Source organism: Primulina tabacum, chromosome 9 (assembly GCF_025594145.1).
Source record: "Primulina tabacum isolate GXHZ01 chromosome 9, ASM2559414v2, whole genome shotgun sequence".
NCBI lineage: Eukaryota > Viridiplantae > Streptophyta > Magnoliopsida > Lamiales > Gesneriaceae > Primulina > Primulina tabacum.
The window spans coordinates 15,917,774-15,934,219 of record NC_134558.1 but is presented as its reverse complement, the minus strand read 5'-3'; the positions used below and the strand labels follow the sequence as shown (position 1 = coordinate 15,934,219).

Below are 16,446 nucleotides of genomic sequence, written 5' to 3'. Positions count from 1 at the left end.
TGAAATCCAAGGTATCAAACAGCATCTCAATATCATCTAACCAACACTCACAGTCAACAGAAGTCCCTGTTCCTTTCAGGGTTGGCGGTTTAAATGACTGAAACCTCTTCAGTAACGTTTCCATCGGTTTTGCTGTCATATCCATCGGATTAGCAGAAGTACTACCCTGTTCTGGTACTCTTCGAGGAGGCATATCTGATTATCAAAAGGGTTAGTAACCAAATACAACAAATCTGTTTAGTCCCCCCTCTGATCATCTTACTGCTGATCGAGAATCGGTTCTGATTCATTCACAACAGCACATGTTTCAAATCAAATCAGATAATCAGGTAAACATGCAGTTCAAAGAAGTAAAACATGCTAGCAATCAAAAGCAAGGAAGAAAACTCATTCTACCCCGTTCACTATCTTCTATTTCAGTCTAAGTTAACCTACTGCTCTGATACCACCTGCTGTGGGGACCCGAACCTAATTCATCTTCTTAATCATTATTAGGATCATTTAATTAATCTGGGTCTAATTTTTTTTTTTAAATACACATGTGCGGAAGATAAGACAATCACTCTGATATAAACATCAAAATAAAGTACAAGTCTTGTACAACATATGTTTATTTCAAACTAAAGTTCAGCCACTACATCAAGTAATGAAAATCAATCTACTCTAAGTCCGGATCTCCACGCTAATCTTGAATTTCTCATCCTCTTCTTGACCCTGATCCTGTCCCACCTGTTGTCATACACACATACAAATACAAAAAAAGCTGGATAACTCCGGTAAGAATATAATCCAAGTATAAACAATGTATACATGCAATCATATAAACAGATATAAAAGCATGAAACAGATATCAATAGCATGTATCAAATCTGAAAGACCTGAATCGATATAAAGCCGTAAATAAACTCTGGACTCGTCATCTCAGACTCGACTCATCTCTAATCTAGGGATCCCGGTTCCGGGATAGTATCATATATCGAATCTCTGCAATAGAAGCCGATCCGCTCCTACGCAACATCGATATAAATCAAACATCCAGTGTCTTGGCATATCTGCCAAAGACTTAGCATATCCGCCAATAACTAGGCATCTCCGCCCATGACTCAATACACGCTTTGCTATAACTCCATAGACTAAGCATATCAATCTCATAATTTGCAAATATCAATGCAATAAATAAAGTATGTGGTTTTTGGGAAACTCCAGTCCAATCTGACTCGAGTCGATCTCCCGGGTAACATTTATTTATACATTTCTTTATGTTGATCTGACGAAGTCAAAGTCTTGAATTCGAAGTCTGTCAATACTCAATCTGGCAATGACAATATCGAGGAGTACAATATCAATACACCACTCAAATCAATACTGGATATAATCAGAACTCAATCTAATTCTGTTTCAATGGCATAACTACACAATCTAAATATACCCAGCAATAAAAATCAACAGATATCAATTCCCACAACTCATAACCCATAACAATACAAATCTGATATCAAATCTCAATCAAATCCATTCTGAAAATCATAACAATTTCATACGATATCTGTTCTTCAATCCGGTTTCGATTATACGATGTCTAATATATCAAGAACACCATATATGAATCATATCTGATTTCTTCAATATCATATTTTCGAATCATATCAAAACATAAGGAAACTTACGTCCAGTTGAAGCTCTTGTCTATAGGAACACGGTACTGAAGTCGGATTAAAAATCAGACGGTCGGATTTTGCGTAAATCACAAATCTCTGATTCCAGGAATAATTCTTCCAGAGCTTCCCTCGATTTCTCTTTTCCTATCTCTTTCTGAAGGACTTTAAGCCTTTTATATATATCAATGCATGGTAAGGGCAAGTGGCTTCATGTTTGTGCAGCACGTCTCGCGCATATGCGCGACCTCCTTCGGCGCATATGCGCGAGACACTATGTCTCGGCGCGTATCTTCACGGCAGCTCACGCATATGCGCATATTTCCAATCTTCTTTCTGGATTTCTCAGTCCGATCCGTTCCGTCTAAAATCACATCAATTATCAATAAATCATTTCAGATTATAATAACCAAATTATCGGGCATTACAGCGGCTCATGCAGAACTTGAGTGTGGGCTAGGGGCTAGTTAAATGGGTCAAGGCCGTCAGTAGGGTCCCTAGGTGGTCTTGTCACGGGGTGGCTCGAGGTGGCTCGACTGTGGTCGAGTAAAACGTGAGATGGTTCGAGGGAACTAGCTAGGGTTCGTGATCTTGAAGTTTAATGGTAAATGGGTTGAACCATGGTACACGGGGGTCGGTTCATGGTTCATGATGGTTGTTTAGGTATAAAAATTCTATGTTTAAAACTTGGGAAGAAAATATTAATGTTTGAATTAATTTGGAATTTAAAGCTTCAGGAGTTAGTAAATAGGAAATTAAATAGAAAGGCTCGAATTTAAGATAAATAAAAATATTAAAATTTTAATTTAAGCTTAAATATTTATTTGGGATGGTCTAGAGTCATTGAAAAGAAGAAAAAGTCAAAATCGATAAATTTTACGTCCATGGGCAAAACGGTCATTTTACACCATGGTAGTACGAAAAGGGTTTGTAGCGGTCCAAAGGGTCATAACTCATGTCAAATGATGTATTGATATGTTTTTGATGAAAATATAATATTTTAAGATTTATGGTAAAGATTTTCAATTTTTACTGTAAAAATGTTATTTTTGGAAAGTCACGATATTTTATTTTTAAAAAAGAAAGAACAATATTTTGAAAGATCTGAATTGACTGTGACAAAGAAGATATGATATATGATTTTTGAAAATATCGTGAGGACGAAGGCCCTAGAGAGAGCCCGTTTATAAGACAAGGCCCCTAGAGAGAACCCAATGATCGTATTTCCATTTTACTTCGGTGTCTAGTTGTGGAGACCCGGGCTCTAACTCAATTCTTTTCGGGATTAATTGGATCTTTATTCAAAATGTAGGCCAAATTTTCGCTTTTTAACATTAATTCAAATGTAAATACTAAGCATAATATCTTTCTTTATTTAATTACAACACATATAATATACATGTCAAGTTCTACTACAAACACATCACTAGTGTTCAATCCAAACCATAAACTACAAGTAGTACAAATCTAGTACAACATCACTACTGATCTTCTGCGCCCGTAGTCACCACGCTATCTTGATCTCATCTCTGACGTGACCCAGATCCTGCCCCACCTGTTGTTATGCACACATACAGACATAACAACAGCCGAAAACTCCGGTGTGAACAAATCCCAGTATAATACATGTATACATGCTGATACGAAATCATAAATCATGCATGAAAGCAATAACAATGGCTCTATAGTCTATGAAACCGATCTGTCTAAACATGCAATTCAAATCAAATCATGTCTCGACTCGAATCGACTCTACTCTAGGGATCCCGGTGTGAATAAGACGTCAATGGCTGTCACCTACCCTCCCAATCGGGGTGACTGTACGTCTTATTCCTAGACTTTGGTCATATCTGTATCGAATGTCTACAATCGGAGTGAATCTGATCCGAAGCGTCGATACCACCGAACATCTAGTTTGGCAAGTCTGCCAATGACTCTCCTATCTCAAAGGCTTGAATATAAATCTATAAACAAGACATCATCATATCAAGAGATTTGAATATAAATCTATAAACAAATCACAATCATATCAAAAGATAAACAATAATTCTAGTATGTGATTTTGTTGGGAAACTCAAACTGAATCTCATTTGAGTTGTGTCTTCCCCAAACAAAACATGCATTATACCTTTCGTCGCACAATGTTTGTCGATGTCGAAGTCTCGATGACGAATCTGTCACTATCAAATCTGAAATGGAAATGTTGATACATATTCTATCAATCTCTAATCTCAATCAACACATATCCAATTCAATACTTGACCTCGGTACCATTTGACGGCATAACAACGTAATTTCTCAATACCGATCAATTCAAATCTCAACACAAATCTATATCAATTCTCAACAATGAATAATCAACATCATATATACATCATACTCTAAAAATCTGCATATTCTAATCAAGATATGCTAAAATTCATAACAAATGCATACGGTACTATTTCTTCGATCCGGTTGCGAATATACGACATCTATAATCTCAAGAATCTCTAATAGCAACCATATCATAATTTCTCCAACCCATAAAATCTGAATCATGTTGGAATTGAACAATACTTACCTCTTCTTGTAGCCTTGGTTGAGAAGATCACAAATCTGAACTCTAATTAAAATTCTGATGAAGATATCTTATACAATCAATTTCTAAAAGAAATAGAGCATGAAGGAATTCTTGAAGTCTCTCTCTCGTTCCATCTGCTGAAAGTGAGGAAGAAATGAATGAAAACACACTTATATGTGCATGGCCAAGACAAATGGCTTATTCTTTGGAGTACACGCGCGACATTACCCGCGCATATGCGCGACATTACCCGCGCATATGCGCGAGACCTACTGGTCTCGGCCAAGGCAAATTCAACACCTCGCACATATGCGCGCTTCATCTCACGCATATGCGCCAAAGGTTCTGGAGGTGTCGCGCATATGCGCGCCTTATCTCGCGCATGTGCGCCGATGCTTCTGTAATTTTCGCGCATGTGCGCCGGTCTACTGGCGCATATGCGCCGAGTTCATCTCATATCTATAATTTGCATCTACTTTCTCGTCTCTTCCGTTCCGATACAAGGCGTCTACAATTACCTTAATTATCAACAAAACAAATCTGATTATGATAATCAAATTCTCGGGCCTTACATTTCTCCCCCTCTAAGAAATGATTTCGTCCTTGAAATCGCAGACAATCAATTAAATCAAGTAGAAGAGGCAATGTAATCGAAAATGGAACGAACACTCACATCATAGAAATAACTCGGGATATCTCTGTCTCATCTCTGACTCTGTCTTCCAAGTCACTTCTTCAGTGCCATGACGACTCCACTGGACTTTCACTCGTGGAATAGTCTTCGTTCTGAGCTGTTTTTTTTCGATCAAGAATCTGTATTGGTTGTTCAATATAACTCAACGTCTGATCCAGCTCAGCTTCGTCAGGCCGAATGACATGAGAAGCATCAGGCATATATTTACGCAACATCGATACATGAAAAACGTCATGTATCCAGGATAGAGAAGGAGGAAGAGCCAGTCGATAGGCTCGATCGCCAATCTTTTCAAGAATCTCATATGGACCGATGTATCTAGGAGACAATTTCCCACGCTTTCCAAATCTGACAATGCCTCTGAAGGGAGAAATCTTCAAGAATACTCTGTCCCCTTTTTCAAATACAAGCGGTCTACGTCTAATATTGGCATATTTGGCTTGCCTATCCTGTGCTGTTTTCATTCTCTTCTGGATTATCTTCACTTTCTCAGTCATCTCTCGAATCATATCAGGCCCAAGTTCTGGTACCTCATATATATCATCCCAGTACAACGGAGATCTGCACTTCTTGCCATACAATGCTTCAAACGGTGCCATCTCTATGCTCGTTTGATAGCTGTTGTTGTACGAGAATTCACACAACGGTAGTGAATCTTGCCAACTAGTGTCAAAGTCTAGCACTACAGCTCTCAGCATATCCTCTAAAGTCTGGATAGTCCGCTCTGACTGTCCATCTGTCTGGGGATGATAAGCAGTGCACAGGTTCAATGTCGTACTTAAAGCCTGCATGCAGACTGTGCCAAAAGTGAGAAGTGAATCGTGGATCACGATCTGATACGATAGACTTCGGCACACCATGTAATCTGACTACCTCTCTGACATATATCTCAGCCATCTGATCATGTCTGTACGTCATTCTGTACGGAATAAAACACGCTGATTTGGTTAATCTGTCTATCACAACCCAAATCGCATCACAACCCCGGGATGATCGAGGTAACTTCGTCACGAAATCCATTGAAATGTGATCCCATTTCCATTCAGGAATAGACAAACTCTGAAGTAAACCTCCGGGTTTCTTTCTTTCGGCCTTCACCTGTTGGCAGTTTAAGCACTTAGACACATATTCGGCAATATCTGATTTCATCTGTTTCCACCAGAACTGTGTCTTCAAGTCGTTGTACATCTTTCTGCCACCAGGGTGAATGCTGAACCGACTACAGTGCGCTGTTGACAATATCTGTTGTTTCAACTCTGAAACATCTGGCACTACAATACGGTTATTCACATACAGGACAAAATCATGTACATGATATTCAGACTGATGTCCTGATCTGATCATCTGAATTGACTTCTGTATATTCTGATATGTTCTTTGAGCTTCTTTGATTTTCATAATCAAATCTGGCTCAACTTGAATCGTGGCAAGTCTTAATGGTCTACTATCTGTGTCAAATGCTAAACCAGACAAACAACAATCTTCAACTAAATTCGAAACACCTATCGTCGATAAGGATAGGGCACAAACCTTTCGACTCAAGGCATCTGCTGCTGCATTTGACTTCCCTGGATAGTACTTGATCTCGCAATCAAAATCTTTCAGTAGATCAAGCCATCTACGCTGCCTCATGTTCAACTCTGACTGAGAAAACAGATACTTCAGGCTTTTATGGTCAGAGTAAATCTCAAATTTCTCACCATAAAGATAATGACGCCAAATCTTTAAGGCTAATACGATAGCCGCCAATTCAAGATTATGAATGGGGTATCGAATCTCGTGTAGCTTCAGCTGTGTAGAGGCATATGCGATCACATGACCCCGCTGCATAAGAACACATCCCAGCCCTCTGTGAGATGCATCACAATATACAACGAAATCGCCAGTACCGGAAGGAATCATCAAGACAGGTGCACTGGTCAGCCTCTTCTTCAACTCTAGGAAGCTAGACTCGCAATCCTCTGACCACACAAAGGGTGTATTCTTTTGCGTCAATTGGGTAATCGGCTTCGCAATACTGGAGAAATCTTTGATTAATCGTCTATAGTACCCTGCTAGACCCATGAAACTGCGTATCTCAGGCACCGAAGTCGGTCTCAGCCAACTGATCACAGCTTCCACTTTACTCGGATCCACGGAAAAACCATCTCCAGATATGATATGACCCAAGAAGACAACCTGTCTCAGCCAAAACTCACACTTTGACAGTTTCGCATATAATCTTTCATTTCTTAGTGTTTGCAACACAATTCTTAAATGATTGGCATGCTCATTCAGATTCTTAGAGTACACCAAAATATCATCAATAAAAACAATCACAAATTCATCTAAATACCTCTGAAAGACATGGTTCATTAGTCCCTTGAACACCGCTGGAGTATTCGTTAAACCAAAAGGCATGACAACAAATTCGTAATGTCCATACCTGGTTCGGAATGCTGTCTTTGGTATATCAATATCTCGTACTCGCATCTGGTGATATCCAGATCTCAGATCGATCTTGAAATAGATAGATGATCCCTGCAACTGATCAAATAAGTCGTCGATACGAGGCAAAGGATATTTGTTCTTTATCGTTGCCTTGTTCAGTTGCATGTAATCTATACACAATCTCATTGAACCGTCTTTTTTTTCGCACAAATAGCACTGGTGCGCCCCAAGGAGATACATTGGGTCTGATATATCCCTTGGCTAGAAGATCTTCTAGTTGTGCTTTCAATTCTTTCAATTCTATTGGCGCCATCCTATATGGGGCTCTCGAAATAGGAACGGTATCTGGAATAAGATCAATACTAAAATCTACCTCTCGAGCTGGAGGTAACCCTGGAATCTCGTCTGGATATACATCTGCAAATTCCCGTACTACTGGCAAATCTGCCAATGTCGGGCTCGATTTCAGTAAATCTACTAAATAAATAAGGAACCCTTCTGCTCCTTGTTGCAACAATCTACTCATAGTCAGAGCAGATACTAAGGGAATCCGAGATCTGGAACCCTTACCGTAGAATTTCCACTCCTCTGTCATTTCAGGTCTGAATCTGACAATCTTGTGAAAACAGTCTACGGTGGCTCTGTACTTAGTCAACATGTCAATCCCGACATTACAATCAAAATCAGATAAACCAAGTACAACACATTTTAAATCGATCTCATGCCCTTCAAACTGTAGTATACAATGTCTAACTGAAGTTACAGATATCAGACCACTTCCCAACGGAGAAGAAATAGACACTACAGTACACAATGACTCTACAGGCGATGCATGTGTCAATGCAAAACGTTCTGATATGAATATATGTGATGCACCTGTATCGATCAATACATATGCAGGATAACCGCAAAGAAAACAGTTACCTGCAATCACATCGTCTGGTGCATCTTGGGCTTGCTCTTCCGTCAATGCAAACACCTGAGCTTGTTGTCTAGGAGGTTGGCTCACTGTCTGGCCACCTCTGGCTCTAGGTTGGGACTGTGTAGGCGGCGGCTGGAAGGAATGAACAGAAGAAGCTTGCCTTTCGGGCTGAGTCACTGATGCTGATGACCCTGCACTCTGAAATCTCTGGGCACCTCTCTGGGGACAGACTCTGGCGAAATGTCCCTGTTGCTTATATATGTTACATCTGCCCATCACTCCCTGACATTGCTCTGTGGCATGTCAGCCTCCACAAGTAGTACAATATACACTTGTCACATCTGTACTCTGGCCAGGACCTCTCTGTCTTGACCCACTGGAGCTCGATCAACTGCTCCCTGCTCTATTGAACTGCTTACCCTTAGCTTTCAAAGAATCTTTCTTCCCACTACTACTGATTCCACTATCAAATCGAGGAGGAGGTGGTGGAACGGTGGCGGTCTCTGACCCTGAACACTATAGGAAGCTCCTCGCTGCCTAATCAAGCCAGCCTCTGCTCCCTTCGCTCGATTCAGCGCCTCAGAAAAAGTGTTGGGTCGCCCCGTGTTCACTAGGGTGAAGATATCCGGATTCAAACCATTTATGAACTGATCGGCAACTGCCTCATCATTCCCTGCTACATGAGGTGCAAATCGAAGCAAGGACGAGAATTTGGCAACATAGTCCTCTATGTTCCATTGCCCCTGTCTCAAGTTGGCGAACTCTGCCCCTTTATCTTTTCGGTAAGACACTGGAAAGAAACGTTGATAAAATTCATATTTAAAAAATTTCCAAGTAATATCAATACCTCGATGTTCTAAGGCTCGTTTCGCCGTTAGCCACCAACTCTTGGCCACTTCTTGCAATTGATGCCCAATCAGCTTCACCTTACGTTCATCTGTATAGTCAAGTGATTCAAATAACATCTCTATATCATCCAACCAGCTTTCGCAATCCGCTGTATTCTCAGTGCATTTCAAAGTCGGGGGTCGGAATGACTGAAACCGCTTCAACAGAGTCTCCATCGGGGTAGCGGTTACGTCCATCTGGGTACCTGACGTACTCCCCTGTTCTGGCACTTGACCTGCAGCTGGTTGTGGTATTCTTCTGGGTGGCATATCTGATTATCAAACAGATTAGGATACAATCTATACAATCTGTCTCAGCTCTCCTCTGATCATATACCTCTGATCCAGAATCGGTTCTGATTCAGTCTTTACAAGTATATGCTGTAAATCAACTCAGATACAATACAACATATAATAGGGAAAGCATTAAATCATGCTAGCACATCAAAAGCAAGGAAGAAGACTCAATCTACCCCGCTCATTCTATTCTATCTCAGTCTACAGAACCTACTGCTCTGATACCACCTGTTGTGGGGACCCGGGACTCTAACTCAATTCTTTTCGGGATTAATTGGATCTTTATTCAAAATGTGGGTCAAATTTTCGCTTTTTAACATTAATTCAAATGTAAATACTAAGCATAATATCTTTCTTTATTTAATTACAACACATATAATATACATGTCAAGTTCTACTACAAACACATCACTAGTGTTCAATCCAAACCATAAAATACAAGTAGTACAAATCTAGTACAACATCACTGCTGATCTTCTGCGCCCGTAGTCACCACGCTATCTTGATCTCATCTCTGACGTGACCCAGATCCTGCCCCACCTGTTGTTATGCACACGTACAGACATAACAACAGCCGGAAACTCTGGTGTGAACAAATCCCAGTATAAAACATGTATACATGCTGATACGAAATCATAAATCATGCATGAAAGCAATAACAATGGCTCTATAGTCTATGAAACCGATCTGTCTAAACATGAAATTCAAATCAAATCATGTCTCGACTCGAATCGACTCTACTCTAGGGATCCCGGTGTGAATAAGACGTCAATGGCTGTCACCTACTCTCCCAATCGGGGTGACTGTACGTCTTATTCCTAGACTTCGGTCATATCTGTATCGAATGTCTACAATCGGAGTGAATCTGATCCGAAGCGTCGATACCACCGAACATCTAGTTTGGCAAGTCTGCCAATGACTCTCTTATCTCAAAGTCTTGAATATAAATCTATAAACAAGACATCATCATATCAAGAGATTTTAATATAAATCTATAAACAAATCACAATCATATCAAAAGATAAACAATAATTCTAGTATGTGATTTTGTTGGGAAACTCAAACTGAATCTCATTTGAGTTGTGTCTTCCCCAAACAAAACATGCATTATACCTTTCGTCGCACAATGTCTGTCGATTTCGAAGTCTCGATGACGAATCTGTCACTATCAAATCTGAAATGGGAATGTTGATACATATTCTATCAATCTCTAATCTCAATCAACACATATCCAATTCAATACTTGACCTCGGTACCATTTGACGGCATAACAACGTAATTTCTCAATACCGATCAATTCAAATCTCAACACAAATCTATATCAATTCTCAACAATGAATAATCAACATCATATATACATCATACTCTCAAAATCTGCATATTCTCAATCAAGATATGCAAAAAATCATAACAAATGCATACGGTACTATTTCTTCGATCCGGTTGCGAATATACGACATCTTTAATCTCAAGAATCTCTAATAGCAACCATATCATAATTTCTCCAACCCATAAAATCTGAATCATGTTGTAATTGAACAATATTTACCTCTTCTTGAAGCCTTGGTTGAGAAGATCGCAAATCTGAACTCTAATTAAAATTCTGATGAAGATATCTTATACAATCAATTTCTAAAAGAAATAGAGCATGAAGGAATTATTGAAGTCTCTCTCTCGTTCCATCTGCTGAAAGTGAGGAAGAAATGAATGACAACACACTTATATGTGCATGGCCAAGACAAATGGCTTATTCTTTGGAGTACACATCTCGAGCGCGACATTACCCGCGCATATGCGCGAGACCTACTGGTCTCGGCCAAGGCAAATTCAACACCTCGCGCATATGCGCGCTTCATCTCGCGCATATGCGCCAAAGGTTCTGGAGGTGTCACGCATATGCGCGCCTTATCTCGCGCATGCGCGCCGATGCTTCTGTAATTTTCGCGCATGTGCGCCGGTCTAGTGGCGCATATTCGCCGAGTTCATCTCATATCTATAATTTGCATCTACTTTCTCGTCTCTTCCGGTCCGATACAAGGCATCTACAATTACCTTAATTATCAACAAAACAAATCTGATTATGATAATCAAATTCTCGGGTCTTACACTAGTGCCCGTCCCCATGCGCAATGGTGAGCTAAGACTTATTTTTCGACCATGAGGATAAAAGGTTAGTCACTTTCAAAGATCAAACTTGACCCAAAATGATAAATGATTGAAAGCTTTACGATTTATTTATGCTTACAAATTTATTTTGAATAAAATTATGATTTTAATGCATGTTCTTGTATATGTACTATTTGCTATCATGTTTAGAACGTGCTGAGTCATTAGACTAACAAGGTTTGAATGCTGCAGGTGATGATGTTATTGTGGGAGGCACTGACACTTGAATGGATGGAGTCCAATAGTACACTCCGAGGGCCTTTATTTTTCCGCATTAGCTTGATAGTTAAAAGATTTAAAAGTTTTTTTTTAATGATTTATTATAGATTTTTATGCTTTATTTTGAAGTATTATGATCATGTTAAAGGTTGGAGTTGAATTTTGATAATTGACGATTTAGGGATTTTTATGAACCTATAATTTTAAAGGTTAAATTATTTTGATTTATGAAAATGTTAAGTGATTTTAATTTTTAACTTTTGAAATAATTTTTATATAAAAAATTAGTAGAATTTTAAAGTTAAAAAGTGGAGGACTTTTCATCTTGTAATGGTCTTTGAGCTGTCAATTGCGCAATGAATGTTGTCTTTCTACTCAAAGCGTCTGCAACTACATTAGCTTTTCCCGGATAGTAGCTAATATCGCAATCGTAGTCCTTTACCAACTCTAGTTATCTTCGATGCCTCATTTTTAACTTATTTTGGGTGAAGAAGTACTTCAAGCTCTTATGATCAGTGAAAATCTTGCACTTCTCCCCATATAAGTAGTGTATGTAAATTTTCAATGCAAATACTACCGCTGCAAGCTCGAGATCATGAGTCGGGTAATTCTTCTCATGAACCTTCAACTTTCTAGACGCATACGCTACCACTTGGTCATTTTGCATAAAACCTGAGCCTAGAGCAAGCTTTGAAGAATCTGTATAAAAAACATACTCTCTTTGCCCCGATGACATCCACGAATTTGGCGCCCAAGTCAAGGCAGGCTTCAGCTTCTCAAAACTCTCTTGGCATTCGGATCCCAAATAAATTTTACATTCTTATTCGTCAAGGTGATCAGGGGTACCACAATATATGAGGACCCTTGAATGAACTTTCGATAGTAGCCAGCTAGACCCAGGAAGCTATGAATCTCGGTTACGCTCTTTGGTACTGGACATTCTTTAACTGCCTCGACTTTGCTTGGATCAACTTCAACTCCATCAATAGAAATGATGTGGCCTAAGAACGACACTCTCTCAAGCCAAAACTCGCAATTTTTGAACTTTGCGAAAAACTTTATATTTTGAAATATTTGTAGCGTCGTTCTCAAGTGCTGATTATACTCCTCTTGGCTCTTTGAATAAATTAGAATGTCATCAATGAAGACTATGATGAATTGATCCAGATACAGCTGAAATACACGATTCAAGATATCCATGAAGATTTTTGGTCCATTGGTCAACCCAAATGGCATGACCATGAACTCATAGTGCCCATAACGAGTCCTAAAAGCCGTCTTATGAACATCGGACTCCTTCACCTTTAGCTGATGGTATCCCGAACGAATATCAATCTTCGATAAAATCGATGCTCCTTGTAATTGATCAAATAAGTCTTCGATTCTAGGTAGAGGATACTTATTATTTATGGTGACTCTATTCAGCTCTCAATAATCAACGCAGAGTCACATACACTAGTAGAAAAATCGCTTTTTACTTCGCGTATTCAATGAAGTAATAAGGTAGTTAATTGCCGAAGTATATGGACGTGAAGTAATAGATGTACCTTTTACTTCGAATAATAACCAAAGTTGTATGATTGAAAATACTGAAGTCTTTGGCCGGTTTTCGGAGGAAAACCGGTCCAGAATTGGACCGGTGCCGAAGTAAGAAATGTGTTTTACTTCATCGATTATTGTAAATAATGAAGTAATATATTATATATAACTTCGTCTTAATTATTATTTAGCGAAGTAGTTTATAATATTTTACTTCATTATTTACAATAATCGACGAAGTAATTCATCTGAAAGACCTCGTAGTTATGTATTTTGATGAGGTAATAGACACAAACAACTTCACAATTTATCCTATTTGTGGAAGTAAATATAATCTATAACTTCAGCATTTATCCTATTTGTTGAAGTATATTTTATATTATGTTACTTCACAATTTACATTTAGTGACAAAGTAAGTGGTTCGAAAGACTTCAGTAATTTGTATTTTGATGAAGTAATTGCGCAAAACAACTTCGCTTTAACAAACAATGTTGAAGTAAATTAATTCTATCACTTCGTCTGATTTCTTATTGACGAAGTATTTAATATTATGCAACTTCACAATTTGCAAATAACAACGAATTAATTTACCTATTACACTTCATTTTTTTTATTTTGATGAAGTAATTGTTAAAAAAAAATTTGCAATATATGACTTAATACACTAATATAATTAAACTCATAAATTATCCATCTAAAAATTATTAATATCCACGAGTCCACAATTACATATTCATTAATCCACAAGTAACCCAAAAAATGTATCCACAAAACCAAAAGTATATCCAAAAATCCACAATGACAAACAAAATATTTGTCCCAACATACACCATCCATCTAAGCACCTACATAGGAGTAAACAAATTCACTCCATTCACTTCTAACCTCGTCATATTGACATTGGGTGTAATATTGGTTCTTGATGCATCCTGCAAACTGAAATTTGAAACATAAAAAACGTAAGGCTGGATTATTGAAACATAAAAAACATAAGGCTGGATGAGCCGCCAAGCTAGCTAGGAAAATTAAAACTTAATCTTGGAACAAAAATATAATTAACCCATGCTTAAAAACAATTATAAGAATTTCCCATATACAACATATTTTTTTTCGAAGAACAAGCTGTCACAAAAAGTAAAACCATATTAATTTGAGGATTAAAGTAAAAGAATTAATATATGAGACAATTTTGGTATGATTAACATGATGCATGTACCAATAAACGCAGACAACAAGAGTCTCGAGTTCAATCCGATATGAGGGAACCAATAAGGACAGATATAGACCAAAAAAACAGGAAAAGACAAAACCAGATCACCTTAAACTCCAACAAAATCTGAAGCCACCCAACTTCTTGTTTCAAGAAGCGAAATCAACTTAAAAGTAAGAACAGATTTAATTTGTGTCACTTGGAAATGATACAAGAATCTTAAAAAAAAGAAACACTTACAGTCCAGAATCATACTCCCGTATATGATTTCTGGGCTTCAAATTTCTTGATAAAACCAACAACCCACCAAATAAAACAAATGAAAAGAAAGTATTTTAACCAAAACATATATCAGCAATAAACAGAATAAACACAAAAGCTTAAGATTACCACACAGAAGATATGAAAATCAGGAACAAAATTTCCATTTTTTATCAATAATATAAAATATATCACAATGACAACAAATCATCTCAAGCAATAATCTCAACAATAAAATATATCCCAATGGCAACACATTATCTCAACAACAACACATTATCTCAACAATAAAATATATCCCAATGGCAACACATTATCTCAACAATAAAATATATCTTAATGACAACAATTCATCTCAATCAATCAACAAATTTATCCCAAGAAGAAACTCACCATCTTCTCCTACTGTGGATCATCGCAATCGACTATCTCTTTCATGTACCTCATCACACAATATCCACACTCAACCGAACCACTTTGTTTCAGATTACCTTATAATGGAATTGAAAAGTTAATGCAACAATCACAATCTAATTAATAACCACTACCAATTCATGTATTCATAAATAAGTACGATACATACCGTCAATATTTTAAAACCTGGCCCTTTAGAAATACCCTTGGAGGCATTGTACATCTTCACCCCACTATATTTTAAAAAGTAAAAAGTTATTTTTTTGCATATTTATAAGTTAATGTATTCAAAATCAACATAAGCTACTACTTACTTTGTCACAATAGTTTTCCATGTATCATCTCGGTTCCTGTTAGACATTGAATCCAATAAATATATCATATTCTTATCTTCGTTGATGATTGTTAAGATCCAATGGTACCTGAAAAAATGAAATTACAGCATTGACTACCATGAAGTAAAAATCTATAAATAACTAAATTCTTACCCAGTGTTGTATGGGATGAGGCAGATGCTATCTCTACACACTGCTTCCAACTGATCAGCAATATGTTGTGATAAGTCACGGCCATCTGTGCCAATCGGGCATGTAGGTATATTACCGGGATCCACAAACGAAAAATAATCTTCCTTGTCTTTTTTCTTCAAATCTTTGTAGAGGTGACTGCATGATATAGATGCACAAATATATCGTTTAGAAAATTTTCAAAATATGAAGAAGTACCACAAAAAATATTATATAAATGCACAAATATTGTAAGTTAGACATTATATATACCCCATGTAAACTAAAATTTGTCTGGCACTGATGAAACTTAAAATTAATAAATTATTATATGTTAAAACCTGTATTTTAAAATTTAAGTTTCATTAAAATTATAAAATTATGTTATTTTAGTAATTTTTATTTATATTTAATTGTCTTACTAAATATGTTTATTTTCAGGTTTTCTACGTGTTAGTAGAATAATGATAACTCAAGCTAGAAAATTCAAATGGATGTGACTCAAATATGTATGGAATCCTTGAGAAATTGTCTACAACTTTGCAGAAGACATGATTGCCTAAAAAGCTCCTTAAGATGATCAAATTGTGCAAATATCAAAAGGAGGACAAATTTACTTTTACTATGACAAGCATATAGTAAAAATATCATAACTATTTCAATATTTAACCAAATGAGGTGA

At 37.5% G+C, this 16,446-nt stretch overlaps 1 long non-coding RNA gene across 1 annotated transcript; it reads right to left on the bottom strand.

Annotated features, from left to right (window-relative positions):
• Positions 1 to 14,118: 14,118 nt before the first annotated feature.
• On the bottom strand, positions 14,119 to 15,628 carry LOC142554925 (uncharacterized). Its single transcript, XR_012822278.1, has 3 exons — positions 15,573 to 15,628; positions 15,238 to 15,491; positions 14,119 to 14,309 (listed from the first exon to the last, which is right to left on the bottom strand). It is a non-coding gene; the product is annotated as an uncharacterized LOC142554925 (long non-coding RNA).
• Positions 15,629 to 16,446: the final 818 nt, after the last annotated feature.